Source organism: Salvia splendens, chromosome 1 (assembly GCF_004379255.2).
Source record: "Salvia splendens isolate huo1 chromosome 1, SspV2, whole genome shotgun sequence".
NCBI classification, from domain to species: Eukaryota; Viridiplantae; Streptophyta; class Magnoliopsida; order Lamiales; family Lamiaceae; genus Salvia; species Salvia splendens.
The window spans coordinates 7058336-7069637 of NC_056032.1; the positions used below are offsets into that span (position 1 = coordinate 7058336).

The window sequence follows — 11302 nt, forward strand, 5'->3', positions numbered from 1 at the left end:
ATACATTTAGGGATTGTGTGACGCCCCGGATTTTTTTTTTTTAATCGTTTTATCAGATTCTTTTAGCGCGATTAATGTCCGTATGAACGAAGGATATCTTGTTGTAATCTTCGACGTCGAATCGAATTAAGTATTTTGTTGAGAAAGAAAGTTAAGTGCAACAAGGATTTCTATTTAAATAGCAAGATTTTAAATAAGAGATTATTGGAATTTGTTGAAGAAAAGCAAATACAATTTCATGAGTAGTTGGTATACAAAAAAAAGATTGCAAGAATAAAAGTAATTGTGATACTTTTATAAAGGAAAAGTGAGTGCATACAAATAACTCTACATCCAAATGTCTAATGAAGAATGGGGATGCTAATAGTACAATACAATACAAGTTGTACAAGTTTTCACATGTGAAAGAGACTTCACATAGCTACACTACCTCCTCCATTCCATCCTTTCAACCCTAGTAGGAAAAGCTAGAAGCTATTTATTTTGGTAAGAAAGCTAAGAAGATGCAGAGGAATCCTTTTCTCTTTCCCCATCCCCTCTCTTCTCGGTTCCTGCTCCCACCAAACATCAAGAAGGACAGCCTTTCCACCTGCAAAATTTTAGCATGAACTTGGGGATTAAAATTTTGACACAAAGGATAAAGGTGGGACACAAGCTCAAAGAAGAAATAATTGGCAAGCAAGGACAACCAAAGGTGGAAGTAAGGACTCCCTTTCACCAAGGCTCAAGCAACCGCCAAAGGACTTCCTCCCCTCAAGAATTTCACTAATCTAGGCATGGAAGCCTCCCAAGGATCAGCCCTCACTAGCCAAGGCTTTGGCCTATAAATACCGCCCTCCCCTCCCCACTCCACACACATAATTACCAAAATCTTGGAAGGCAAAGGAGTGCAGCGGAGTAGGGAGCGGCGGAGCGGAGCAGCGACAGTGAGAAGGGCAGGCCGAAAGAGTTCACCGAGCAAGGTAACTCGATAACTCACTCGTGCATCATATAGACAAATAAGATAGCACAAGAACATAGATTTGCTCAATGTGATTCTTCGCATTTCATAAGCAGTCACAGTAGGGAGACCCCCCCCCCTCAAACAATGAACAACTTGGGATAGATAAAGCTACTGCCCAACTTTCCCTCAAAGCACAATAATCATTGGAACAAGGATTGATATAACAAAAACATTAGCAAGCTACTGTCCAAACTCAAACTTGGAATGAATCACGAAATGGTGAAAGGGGGAAAAGGGGAAGGTGACTTAGCTTGGTGTGTAGGGCCGTCCGACGGAAGCCGAGTGACGGCGGAGCTCGGAGAACTCCCGCGGAGCAGCTGCATGCCGCGGCAGGGGAAGGAAGGAGGAGGCGACGCCTCCCCCCAATGGCCGACGGGTTTGAAGGGAGACGGGACGGCGACGCGGTGGAAGGCGAAAATTCGTCGGTCGCCGGGAAGGAGAAAGAAAGAGATGAAGGAGGGGAGCGTGAACTACTCTTCCCCAGATCGGAATCTCAATTTGATGAGGGAGAAAGAAAAGAAAATGAGATGTTGGGGGAGTTGACTTGGTAGAGGGAGAGATGGGTGTTACGATGGATAGAAGGGAGTATGGAGAATTTTGGGCCATTAAATTATTTGATTTGGGCCCAGAATTTAATAAAAGAAAAGAGGAAAGAAAATGGGTTTTTTTTTTAGTTGGGCCTTGGGAGAAAATTATTGTTGGAGGGAAATTAAATTGGTGCTTGGGAAATTTATATTATTTGGAAAAGGGATTAATTTAAGGAATTAAGCTTGGAGCTTAATTAAATTAATCTCTAGATAAATTAAGTGTCCCAAAGACGTGAAAAGTTAAGCGGAGATGCGAAGGGCCGACCGGCGTCGCCCCGCGACGCCATGGGCGGCCTTAAGAAAAATCTTAAGAAAAGATCTAAGAAAGGGATTTTCCGAGAATCCATATTTTATTAAATAAGCGCCCAAAGAATTATTTAGAGAAAATAGAATTTCTCCAAAGTTAGTAAAGTGAATTAATAAACTCTGCGGAATAGTGAAGCCGGTGTAGGATTAAGAGAATCCTATAAACCGAGACAAAGATAGTTGCTATCCAATAGGATGCATGCATTCTTTTTCTCAGAAAGAATAGTTTGAGTACTAATTAGCGTGTTACGCTATTTATTTCTAAAGGAGAAATTGTTCAAGAGGCAAGAAAGGCCGAACGAGGAATTGTTAATTGGAGATAAGCATAACAGGTGGGCTTTCTTTTAATATCCAGCACTATAGTGTGGATATAAAGCAAATGTTTTGAAGTTATGAATATCATTTCTGAAAAATGAAAATGTGATCATCTCTTTCAAAGTTGTTGTCATGCCATAAAATAATTGTTTTTGAGACCTGTCTGAAAGGGGCTATATGCCGAGACTTTTGGCGATGCCGAAAGGTTAGTAACGAATTCGGTTCCCTATAGGACCGCAAATCCTATTCGGAAAAATGTGCACAAGAGCTGTGAGCCATCCTAGAGAGAGGTTGGCCGGCGAGGGTGTTCGTTGAAGGTGGCCACCTTCACGACACACTAGTTTCTCAGACATGGTAGAATACGAAAGAACTTAGACTGCAGTCGGACTTGTAAGATCACAAAAGAATTTAGTATGCTCGGGCCTTTTGAGAAAACCCCGCGTGATACTGTGGATGGATGACAACTTATATTTGTATGTTTTGTTTTCGGCACGTGTCCACTGAGTACTCCTGTACTCAGCCCTGCATGTATTTATAAATGTGCAGGTTGAACGCCCAGAGAGAGGAGAATTGATCGGAGTCGATGCTAGTAAATAATCGTGTGGATTCCCAGGCGATTCGTGTCCTCATACACGAAGTCGTTCAGTAGGGACCTAGTCCGCTGTGTTTTGTTAAATGAGAATAGAAATGTCTCATCATCGAACTCTGATTCATTTGACTTGTTGAATTACTCTGTTTTGAGAAATTGTAACCGAATACTTGGTTCTTATTTTGTGATATCCATCATTTGGCTTCGGCAAGTTCTTCAGATTCTACCCCCCTTTCTATCCCCGCTTCTTTAATCCCCCATTAGTCGCGAATTACTCAATCTCGTTATCCTTAACGAGAATTGGGTCGTGACAGAGTGGTATCAGAGCCCTAGTTTCTTTCCGGCTCTGCTATCCACACACTTCTTCAGTCAAGATCTAGACTCGTTCACTAGATCCTTTCGAATAATCGACTCGATCATGCTCCTGGACATTCAACCGAGGTGAAAGTTAAAGAAGTGAGATTTTGAGGTCGCTAGAACCAAGTGCGACGAGGATGCCCTCCTGATAAAGGAAATAAAGAAGAATCGAAGGGAAATAAGAACTTTCCTAGAGAATGTAGTTCAAACTGGGACTACGAAGGATGAACTATAAATCCTATGGTTGCTTTCCCGAGCAATCGATTTTTTTTTTTTAGATAGATGATGCATCACAAGTTGAGTATGAAAGTGTGAGCCAAGGAAACACGACTTTTAGCCAGAAAACCAACGCCCAGTGCGTGAGAGCACAAGAGGGGCAACTGTTAAGACAGAAAGACAAGGAACGGTGCTATAAGGAATTAGCACAAGATGGATCCTCACGGTGACCAAGTCACTCGTTTAAATCCAAAGAAATTGGTGTTCTTCACCACAAAAGCCTTACGGAACAATAGTTTGAGATGAGAACTTAGTCTAATGACGATAGATCACAGTATAGTGGCTCCAGTTGGTGATACCTTAGACTCGCATGCATCGTCTTTACGTTCTTTACGTTTTCTTACGACTGCACTCTCTGACTCGGGATCCACCTCCGTGCAGATGGAAGGACGGGACCCAGCCAGACCTACGCTTGATGCTTACGAGAGCCTAGCGGAGTACTTGCTTCGTGCATATACCGATCTTACCGCCCGTATGACGGAGAGGGCATACTGCCGATTCTGTGTCGATTCTACGTGCTGTGGGAAAGGACCCACGAGTATGGTACCACCGAGCTTGATGGCATCCACCAGCTGATCTCTGTACTTCCCGATGAGTGGAGGGTCTGGGCCGCTTGGATGTCCAGTAGCTACATTTACAGGAGGGTCGATACCCAGGAGATGATTGGGGACTTTCGCGGCTTTATATCATTCATCTTCTTACAGTATGTCCATTTCCAGGACGTTCCACCTGTTGCGGAGGGCGACTTTCCACCACCCCCACTCCAGTGGAGCATGTCGACCCCTCCCGAGGGCAGCACCTTGGGCCGCCACGACCACGAGGCAGGACCGTCCCGGCATCCAGGGACGCCAGAGCCAGAGAGAGCTAGGCACGATCCAGAGGGGCGAGGCAAGGCCCCGATGGTGGTTGCCGACGAGGATGAGAGTCCGGGAGAGGTCCGGATGACTCACCCCATGGTAGCTCAGGAGAGGGCCCCGGAGAGGGTGAGACAGGCAGTCGAGGCACCCGAGCCACCACCAGCTCACCCCTGGGTGGAGGACCTCCTCGCCAGGTTCCGTCAGCAGTCGGAGGAGAGGATGGCTTGGCTGCAGGCCATCCGCGCTGAGATGGACCTAGAAGAGGTCCTGTTCCCGATGGTCGCAGCTCCACCTCCAGCGCTCGAGGATATGCCAGGGGCGGCACTTGAGAATCCTATCCTGGTTGTGGATAGTGATGATGACTTTGAGGGGAGTTCAGGATTGAGCTCTCTAGGATCAGACGAGGAGCGGTAGGTGGCTTGTACCATCAGAACGTCCTAGCATGATGGCGTTCTGATGTAGTGTTTCTTTGAGATTGGTAGTAGATTTCTTTGGATTAGCACGTAAGACCCGAGCTGTTAGACGGGCAGTGGCTAAGTACTTTTGGTGATGTTCCGCAGTATGGGAGCTTCATGATGCGTACTTGGATGTACGTTCTTTTGTAAAAAGACCTTTCGAGGCAAACTTGTTTGATGGTGTACTAGACTTGCGATTATGTATGATCTCCTTATCTTGAAGAGCGGTGTTCGTTTATATCTTAAAAATCCAAGCTTTCCGTTTAGCTATCGTGTATGTTGTGTACGTAATGAGAAAATTTTATAAATTATAGGATGCCACCACGGAGAGCAGGCAGGCCGCGAGGCCGAGGACATGGAAGGGGCAGAGGACAAGCCCGAAACAACCTCCCAATCTATGAAGGGGAAGTGCAAGAGGAGTGGAATGAGGTAACACCACCTCCATCGCCAGTTCCACCACCGCCACCACCCCAACCACAGGATCGTCGGGTCGAGGAAATGTTTCTGAGACAGAACCCACCAACTTTTAACGGGTTAGGAGACCCAACGGTGGCAGAAACATGGATCCGCGCTTTGGAACGCATATTCGACTTTTTACACTGCACAGACCAGGAACGGCTGTCCTGTGTGACTTTTCAGCTGACTGGACCCGCAGACTTTTGGTGGGAGGCGAGGAAAAAGACTATGGCTCAAATGCAACTAGGAGAGATGACTTGGGAGGAATTTAAAGCTGAAATCTATGAAAAGTATATTCCCAAGAGTTACAGGAAGAAAAGGGAGACTGAATTCTACCATCTGAAGCAAGGACGAATGTCAGTGACGGACTACGACCGGATGTTCTGTGAGATGGCTCGGTACGCCCCAGATCAGGTAGATACCAACGCCAAGATGGCTGAAAAGTTCTGTACTGGACTTAGGCACGAGATACGCATGACGCTGGCTAGCCACGGAGGGCTGTCCTACACTGAGGCTCTGGGACGAGCACTGGACATCGAGGCAGCCATGCCGGGGGAAAAGACTACACCAGCTGTGAACCCTACTCCACCCCCGGCTCAGTCCCAAGCACCCAGGGACAAGAGGAGATGGGAAGGACCACGAGCTCAACCTGATCCTAAGAAGGGAGGGTATGGACCAAGCAGGCCACAATATGGTGGATACCAGACTACCCCTGGATCTTTCAGGGGGAACATGTCAAAAACCAGTCCGTGTCCTAGATGCAATAGGCTGCATGGCGGCATCTGCAAGGCAGGAGCTGATACTTGCTTCAACTGCGGAGGAGCTGGACATTTTGCGAAGAACTGCCCAAGCAAGAACCCAGGGACGGGAGCAAAACTTCACCCGTCAGCTCAGCACCCACAACTGCGCGCAATGAATGTTCAACCTGGATCAAATTCACAGCAGACACCAAGGAATCAGCAGCAGAGGCCGAAACTCCCGACACAGGCTCAAGCTTATGCGATGAGACAGAAACAGCCAGAGGTGAACCAGGGAAATTTGGCAGGTATGGGTAAGCTTTTCAACACACCCGTTATGCTTCTGTTTGATACTGGTGCCTCGCATTCTTTTATATCTGCTCATTGCGTGACTACTTTGAAACTCGAGACGAAAGAATCTGAACATGGGATGGAAGTAGTTTCCCCAGTAGGAGGACGGATAGAAATATCTCGTACTTGCTCGAGCTTAGAAATCACTCTGGGTGAACTTAAGGTTGTAGCAAACAATCTCAGTGTTATGATTATGTGGGACGTAGACATAATCCTGGGAATGGATTGGCTGGCTGAAAATCATGCCACCATCCTATGCAAGGAAAGGCAAATTTCCTTTAAAACCATCGAAGGTGAACCTGCTCGCTTTCAAGGAATCTCCATGGGAAACCGGAAGTCCGTAATATCAATGCTGCAAGCCAGCAAGTTGATGAAGAAAGGATGTCCGGCATACCTTGTCTACCTGAACAAAGAGGAGAAAGAAGAGAGGAAATTAGAGGAAGTCGAAGTCGCTCGCGACTTTCCAGATGTGTTTCCTGACACACTACCGGGTCTACCGCCAGACCGACAAGTAGAATTCACCATAGATCTAGAACCAGGATCTGCCCCGGTATCAAAGGCACCATATCGAATGGCTCCAAAGGAACTGGATGAACTGAAGGTACAGTTGCAAGAACTCCTGGACCTGGGATTCATCAGACCCAGCGTCTCGCCGTGGGGAGCACCTGTACTGTTTGTCAAGAAGAAAGACGGAACCATGAGAATGTGTGTGGACTACCGAGAGCTTAACAAGCTGACTCTCAAGAACAAGTACCCGTTACCCAGGATCGACGATCTGTTTGACCAACTCAAGGGAGCCAGTGTGTTCTCCAAGATGGACCTGAAGTCAGGCTATCACCAACTGAAGATTAAGCCGGAGGATGTGCCCAAGACAGCCTTCCGAACTAGATATGGTCACTATGAGTTTACGGTGGTGCCGTTTGGACTAACGAATGCACCGGCAGTGTTCATGGATTTGATGAACCGCGTTTTCCACCCATATCTCGACAAGTTTGTCTTAGTCTTCATTGACGACGTACTGATATACTCCAAGAATAGAAAGGAACATGAGGAACACCTACGGCTTGCCCTAGAGACACTACGGGCAGAGAAGTTGTACGCCAAATTCAGCAAGTGCGAATTCTGGCTCAAGGAGGTGAATTTCCTCGGACATATTGTAACAGCAGAAGGAATCCGAGTAGATCCTGCCAAGGTAGAGGCAGTAAGGAACTGGAAGGCTCCGACGACGCCCAACGAAATCCGAAGTTTCCTCGGACTAGCTGGCTACTACAGAAGGTTTATTGAGGGCTTTTCAAAGATTGCAAGGCCAATGACTCAGCAACTCAAGAAGGGAACCAAAGTCTCATGGTCTCCCGAGTGTGAGGCAAGCTTCCAACTACTAAAGGAGAAATTAACCAGCGCACCCGTACTAGCAGTCCCAGAATCAGGGACGGACTACGTTGTCTATACAGATGCTTCCAAGAACGGACTTGGATGTGTGTTGATGCAGAATGGGAAGGTGATTGCTTATGCGTCACGACAGCTCAGACCACACGAGCTCAACTACCCAACACACGACCTAGAACTAGCAGCAGTGGTTCACGCATTGAAAATTTGGAGGCACCACCTATATGGAGTTAGGTGTGAGATTTTCACGGACCACAAGAGCCTCAAGTACTTCTTCGAGCAGAAGGACTTGAACATGAGACAAAGAAGATGGCTCGAGCTAGTGAAAGATTACGACTGTGGCATAAACTACCACCCAGGGAAGGCCAACGTTGTGGCAGACGCTTTGAGCCGAAAGAGTCAGCACCAACTAGCAGTCCTGTTCACCCAGGAAGAAGAACTGCTTAGAGAATTCGACAAAATGAGTTTGGAGATGGTGCAAGCACCTGAGACGGTGGAAAGTATAATTTCGACTCTAGTAGTTGTTCCCGATTTGAGGGGCAGGATCGTGGAAGCCCAGAGACGGGACGAAACTCTGGAGAAGCTGCGTTTGAAATTGAGGACGGGTAAACAAGAGAACTACCAGGAAGAGGCAGACAATGCGCTCACGTTTGAAGGGAGATTGTGTGTACCCAACCAAGAAGAGCTCAGAAATGAAATAATGAGCGAAGCGCACGATACCGCATACACCGCCCACCCAGGGAGTACAAAGATGTATCAGGACCTAAAAAGGAAGTTCTGGTGGGACGGCATGAAGAGAGATGTAGCATCCTACGTCGAGAGGTGTCTTGCCTGTCAACAAGTGAAGGCCCTACACCAACGGCCGTATGGAAAGTTGCAGCCGTTAGAGATTCCCAAGTGGAAATGGGAACATATAGCCATGGATTTTGTCACGGGGTTACCAAGATCTCAAAGAGGAAATACCGCGATTTGGGTGATAGTTGATCGTCTCACCAAGAGCGCTCATTTTATACCGATTCCTATCACGTATGGATCAGAGAAGCTAGCCCAGTTGTACGTGAAGGAAATCATTCGCCTGCATGGCATACCAGCGACGATCACGTCGGATAGAGATGCCAAATTCACGTCCAGATTTTGGAAGAGCCTACAGAAAGAGCTGGGGACGCGACTGAATTTCAGCACGGCATTTCACCCACAGACCGACGGACAGTCGGAAAGAACCATTCAGACGCTTGAAGACATGCTGAGAGCAGTAGTGCTCGATAGAGGGAGCAATTGGGAGCAAGTGCTACCATTGATAGAATTTGCTTATAACAACAGCTACCAAGCCACGATTGACATGGCTCCGTATGAAGCGCTGTACGGGAAAAAGTGTAGATCACCCCTCTACTGGGATGAGGTCGGTGAGAGGAAGATTTTGGGCCCAGATGTAATTGAGGAAATGATAGAAATTGTCAGAAGAATCCGAGAGAGGATCAAGGAGGCTCAGGACAGACAGAAGTCCTATGCAGATGTTCGACGGACTGAGTTGCAGTTTGAGGTGGGAGATAAAGTTTTCTTGAAAGTATCACCCTCAAAAGGGATAGCCAGATTTGGAGTCAAGGGAAAACTCCGACCCCGATATATAGGACCGTACGAGATCCTAGAGGCTGTGGGACCAGTAGCTTATCGATTGGCGTTACCGCCAAGCTTTGGAAATGTTCACAACGTATTCCATGTATCCCAACTCAGGAAGTATGTGTTTGATCCGAAGCACGTGGTTCATCAGGAGGAGATGATATTAAATCCGGATCTAAGTTATGAGGAAAAACCGAAGGCAATTCTGGACAGGAAGGTGCAGCAGTTAAGAAACAAATCCATTCCTTCAGTGAAAGTACTTTGGGAGCACCACGGGCAGGAAGAGGCCACGTGGGAGTTGGAAGATAAGATGAGGGAGCAATATCCCGAGCTGTTCGAGTAAAGCCGTACAAATTTCGGGACGAAATTTCGTTTAAGGAGGGTGGAATGTGACGCCCCGGATTTTTTTTTTTTAATCGTTTTATCAGATTCTTTTAGCGCGATTAATGTCCGTATGAACGAAGGATATCTTGTTGTAATCTTCGACGTCGAATCGAATTAAGTATTTTGTTGAGAAAGAAAGTTTAAGTGCAACAAGGATTTCTATTTAAATAGCAAGATTTTAAATAAGAGATTATTGGAATTTGTTGAAGAAAAGCAAATACAATTTCATGGAGTAGTTGGAGTACAAAAAGAAAAGATTGCAAGAATAAAAGTAATTGTGATACTTTTATAAAGGAAAAGTGAGTGCATACAAATAACTCTACATCCAAATGTCTAATGAAGAATGGGGATGCTAATAGTACAATACAATACAAGTTGTACAAGTTTTCACATGTGAAAGAGACTTCACATAGCTACACTACCTCCTCCATTCCATCCTTTCAACCCTAGTAGGAAAAGCTAGAAGCTATTTATTTTGGTAAGAAAGCTAAGAAGATGCAGAGGAATCCTTTTCTCTTTCCCCATCCCCTCTCTTCTCGGTTCCTGCTCCCACCAAACATCAAGAAGGACAGCCTTTCCACCTGCAAAATTTTAGCATGAACTTGGGGATTAAAATTTTGACACAAAGGATAAAGGTGGGACACAAGCTCAAAGAAGAAATAATTGGCAAGCAAGGACAACCAAAGGTGGAAGTAAGGACTCCCTTTCACCAAGGCTCAAGCAACCGCCAAAGGACTTCCTCCCCTCAAGAATTTCACTAATCTAGGCATGGAAGCCTCCCAAGGATCAGCCCTCACTAGCCAAGGCTTTGGCCTATAAATACCGCCCTCCCCTCCCCACTCCACACACATAATTACCAAAATCTTGGAAGGCAAAGGAGTGCAGCGGAGTAGGGAGCGGCGGAGCGGAGCAGCGACAGTGAGAAGGGCAGGCCGAAAGAGTTCACCGAGCAAGGTAACTCGATAACTCACTCGTGCATCATATAGACAAATAAGATAGCACAAGAACATAGATTTGCTCAATGTGATTCTTCGCATTTCATAAGCAGTCACAGTAGGGAGACCCCCCCCCCCCCCTCAAACAATGAACAACTTGGGATAGATAAAGCTACTGCCCAACTTCCCCTCAAAGCACAATAATCTTTGGAACAAGGATTGATATAACAAAAACATTAGCAAGCTACTGTCCAAACTCAAACTTGGAATGAATCACGAAATGGTGAAAGGGGAAAAGGGGAAGGGTGACTTAGCTTGGTGTGTAGGGCCGTCCGACGGAAGCCGAGTGACGGCGGAGCTCCGGAAACTCCCGCGGAGCAGCTGCATGCCGCGGCAGGGGAAGGAAGGAGGAGGCGACGCCTCCCCTCCACTGGCCGACGGGTTTGAAGGGAGACGGGACGGCGACGCGGGGGAAGGCGAAAATTCGTTGGTCGCCGGGAAGGAGAAAGAAAGAGATGAAGGAGGGAGCGTGAACTACTCTTCCCAGATCGGGAATCTCAATTTGATGAGGGAGAAAGAAAAGAAAATGAGATGTTGGGGGAGTTGACTTTGGTAGAGGGAGAGAGTGGGTTACGATGGATAGAAGGGAGTATGGAGAATTTTGGGCCATTTAAATTATTTGATTTGGGCC

The 11302-nt window shown here is 46.7% G+C and overlaps 2 long non-coding RNA genes across 2 annotated transcripts; both read right to left on the minus strand.

Moving 5' to 3' along the window:
- Positions 1-274: 274 nt before the first annotated feature.
- LOC121811012 lies at positions 275-806 on the minus strand. The gene is made up of 2 exons (XR_006052498.1): positions 690-806; positions 275-589 (listed from the first exon to the last, which is right to left on the minus strand). It is a non-coding gene; the product is annotated as an uncharacterized LOC121811012 (long non-coding RNA).
- A 9136-nt stretch (positions 807-9942) lies between these two features.
- On the minus strand, positions 9943-10474 carry LOC121811005. The gene is made up of 2 exons (XR_006052497.1): positions 10358-10474; positions 9943-10257 (listed from the first exon to the last, which is right to left on the minus strand). It is a non-coding gene; the product is annotated as an uncharacterized LOC121811005 (long non-coding RNA).
- Between the last annotated feature and the right edge of the window lie 828 nt (positions 10475-11302).